Source organism: Chrysochloris asiatica, unplaced genomic scaffold (genome assembly GCF_000296735.1).
Source record: "Chrysochloris asiatica unplaced genomic scaffold, ChrAsi1.0 scaffold00558, whole genome shotgun sequence".
Taxonomy (NCBI): domain Eukaryota; kingdom Metazoa; phylum Chordata; class Mammalia; order Afrosoricida; family Chrysochloridae; genus Chrysochloris; species Chrysochloris asiatica.
Genome location: NW_006409076.1, coordinates 214,078 through 218,433, shown reverse-complemented (window position 1 = coordinate 218,433; position 4,356 = coordinate 214,078). Strand labels below are relative to the sequence as shown.

The following is a 4,356-nucleotide window of genomic DNA, read 5'->3' as shown; positions in this document are numbered from 1 at the left end:
GAAAATGACTTTTCCAGCCTTCTAATTGGCATGGTGCTGCCAGTATGTGAGGGTAAAGACCTGATTTAAATGGTCTACTGAAGACAATTCTCAGCTTTATGTAAGGAGTTTTGCTCTGACAATATGCCTGCCTTCTATGACATGTCATGGAAATTCTGTGTTTTTAAGGATTGATGGGTTAGGTTCCAGATACACACGATATTTTTCGTTAAGCTGCTGCAAAGAGGACATTATAATTACAGGTAGATTAGACTAATTACAGTGAAAACTGCAAGAGCCAGAGCTCAAAGGGACTGCCATATTTTTCTGGGTCTTGCAAGATTTTATCATTGATAGAGAGTAGTTTTATCACTCTTTAATTGTTCTCTATTAGTAGAAGCCTTAATGTAAAGAAAACAAAAATCCTCATGATTGGACCAATAAAAAACATGATAAATGGGAAAAAGTTTGAAGTTGTCAAATATTTAATTTTGCTTGGATCTACTATCAACACTCATTGAAGCAGCAGTCAACATATCAAATAATGTATCAAGTGAGGCAAATCTGCTGCATAACACCTCTTTAAAGTTTTCAAGAGCAAAGATGTCAGCTTGAAGACTTAAGGTGTGCATTTTTTAATAGCATCATGTGCATGTGAAAGTTCGACAGTGAATAAGAAAAGACCATAGAAGAATTGATGCATTTGAGTTATGGTGTTGGAGAAGGAATTTAAAGTGGTATGGACTGCTAGAAGACCAAGCAAATTGGGGTTGGAAGAAGTACAACCAGAATACCCCTTAGAAGCCAAGATAGTGAGACTTCATATCTCATACTTCGAATATATTATCAGAAGGGACCAATCCCTGGAAAAGACATCATGCTAGGTAAATTGGAGGGTCAGTGAAAAATAGGATCACACTCAAAGAGATGGACTGACAGAGTGGCAGTAACAATGGACTCCAGTTTATCTTTGATTTTGAGAATGGTGCAGGACCAGACTCTACAACATCCAACAGCAACATTAGTAGAAATGGCGCTGTAGGGTAACACTGGGCCATTAAATGCAAGGTTGGTGGTTCAAGCCCACCAACCATCCTTCAGAAACCCTATAAAGGATTGCAGTGCATCAGAAGTGACTTGAAGACATTTAAGAACAACATTGGTAGAATATATTGGTGTTTCCCTTACAGGTTTCTACCTTACTCAGGTTCCACCTTTTTTAGATTTTACATGCTTTAATTGGGAAAGTTTCAGGAGAGGGCTCATAGCAGCAACAACAGCAGCACATTTGGGAATAGTCTTTTGTACCCCTAAAGATGATATTTTTTTAATCGCCAACCTCTCAAAAACATGGATTTTGGAGACACTCTGAATTATTCTTGTTTCTTAGATCAATTTCTTTGCATTTGTGTGACATTGGGGATATTATACTTATTTTAAATATCTCTAAGCATAGTTTATTTATATTAAAATGAAGGCATTACCCACATGGCATGTGTATGTGTGTGTTTGTGTGTATTAAATAAGATATCAATGTCTAAATTAAGAAGCATAGGAAGTCATCAATATATGTAGTTATTACCCATCTTTAATTAATTTATCTTTAATGGGTGGATCAGTTTCACCCTGGCATAAGCAGTGATTTTCTAGGATACTGACACAGAATAATAGGATTTCTGAATCAAAGTACCACCTATACCAGATGCTAAGCTGAGAGGAAATAGATTAATTTCAGTTTCACTTTCTATAACTTTATTGATGTGATATAGTACAAATGGGTTGCCAAGGCTACTAAATAAAGTGTTTATGTCTAGGGACAGATGTTAAATTGTACCTTCTTCTGTCACCTTAGGTATCATTCCCTCTCCCACCTCACACCAAATTCAGTTAAAGATGGTTGGCTGCATCTATTTCATCATGTCAGTTTACCTCTTTGTAGAAGAACCTTCTTTGTACATTTGAAGAATTTAAAGTGAGATATAAAGCACTGAAATGTCTCAAAGAAAGGTGGTGAGAATGATGAAAGGTTGAATAAGTATATCTATTGAGGCACTAAGATTACTGAATCTCAGGGAAAAAAATCTGAGAGTGATAAGGAGATATAACCAACCTATATTAAATAATATACTTGTGCCTGTCAATAGTCCTTTTTAAAATATACTTTTCAAAAGAAGGGGAAAAGAGCTTCCTTTCAACATTAAAAGTAATATGCATGAATGAAACTTTAAGATACAATATTTGTCCATATTGGTAAGCAATGCAGTTAACAAATGGGCCAGTAAGATTTCTTTCTCAAAATAATTTATATATATATATAAAGACACTTTATTGTGAATTGGGTGAAGGTTTATAGAGCAAATCAGTCTTCCATTCAACAATTCATACACATTTTGTTTCATCTCATTGATTGCAATCCCACACTACAATATCACTTACCCTACCTCCTCCCGGTTTCTCTTTCCATTCATCCTTCTTTCATTACCTTTCTGAACTTTGTGCTTGAGTGAATTCTACTCCTTTTGGTTGATTATTTTAAGATGTTTATACTTCCTGGTTGTTATTGTTCTTCTTATAGAACTTTTGAAATAAAATTTTAGCAAAGGGATGAGTTCATTTCCAGACCTAACGTATGACTAAAGGCCATAATATTTGGAGTTCTAACTGTCTCTATACAACAGTAAGCCTGATCTGTTTTAGGATTTTGAGTTTTAGTACACCATCATATTTGATTGACAGCTTTGCTGGGTAGAAAATACTTGGTTGGCTTTTTTGTGTTTTTTTTTTTTTTTTTTTTTTCTTTCAGTTTGTTGTATTATGGTGGCTTGAGAGTTTACTCTAAGTCTGGAAACTATGCCACCAGTATTTTAAATACCAGCAGGATCACCCATAGTAAACAGATTTCAGAGGAGCTTCCAGACTAAGATAGACTAGCAAGAAGGAGTAATGAACTACTTCCAAATATTTAGTCACTGAAAACCTTATAAATAGCAGAGAAACACTACCAGATATATGCCAGAAAATGAGCCCCTCAGGTTGGAAGGTACTTAAAATGTTACTGGGGAAGAGCTGCCTCCTCAAAGTAGAGTTGACAGTGATGAATGGAGAAAAGCCAGTGGGGGTAAAGCCTATGGCACCTTCTTTTGCTGATGGAGCACAAATCAAAATAAAGAAAAACAGCTGTAAACATCCATTAATAATCTGAACATGGAATGTACAAAGTACAAATCTAGGAAAATTAGAAATTGTCAAAAATGAAATGGAGCTGGAAATCTTAGCTAGAACTATACAGCAAGACAGGGAAATTAAAGGCATCCAAATTGGCAAAGAGGAAGTAAAACTCTTTCTATTGGCAAATGATATGATCCTACACATAGAAATACCCAAAGACTCAGTAAAAAAAGCTACTAGACCTCATTGGAAGATTCAACAAAGTGGCAGGATATAAGATCAGCATACAAAAATCAGTTGGATTCCTCCATACCAATAATGACAAGCTCTGAAAAGGACATTAGGAAAGCAATACCATTTACAATAATCACCCGAAGGATGAAATATCTGGGAATAAATGTAACCAGAGAAACAAAGAACCCATACAAATAAAACAACAAAACACTACTACAAGCATCGCTGCAGTCCAGAATCCTAAACCAAGAGTTGAGCGAGGTGGAACAGATGCCGACGGACACAGAGCAGAAAGCAGACTACCTGTCCTCCTACAGGATGAAGTTCACCTGGGATATCAATGACCCACAGGTGCCGTAGGTAGCTTCACCTCCAGGATCAGGAACACCACTTCAGTAACTGGTATGAGACAGGAGCCCACCCACTTTGATCATTTCTGTGAGTGGTCCGATGGCTACATGCGTTTCATCTACCGCGACGATGAGAAGAAGACGCAGCACCACCTGAGCGGCTGGGCCATGCATAACACCAACAACCACAATGTTCATATCCTCAAGAAGTCATGCCTGGGTATGGTACTATGTGCATAGGCCTGTGCCCTGCCAGATGGCTCCTGCCTGCAACTACGGCCCACCATCTGTGACAAGGCCAGACTGAAACAGCAGAGGAAAGCATGCCCCAACTGTAGCTCCTCTTTGGAGCTGATTTGCTGTCGAGGGCACAGTGGATACCCTGTAACCAACTTTTGGCAGTTAGATGGCAATGCTATATTTTTTCAGGCCAACTGAGTTCATGACCACCCAAGACCAGAGAGTAAATCAGAGACAGAAACTAGAAGAAGTGCCTTCAAGAGACAAATGGCCTCTTCTTACCAAGCCCAGAAGAAGATAATGAGAAAGGCTGAGGCAGAAGAGGATCAAGACAACGATGGGCATTTCAACAACCTACCTCCTCTGGAAAATGCAGAGCAGTTTG

At 37.9% G+C, this 4,356-nt stretch overlaps 1 pseudogene; it reads left to right on the top strand.

The window, feature by feature from the left end:
* The first annotated feature begins 3,651 nt into the window (after positions 1-3,651).
* The window catches only part of LOC102831097, a 1,586-nt pseudogene continuing 881 nt past the window's right edge, over positions 3,652-4,356 (top strand).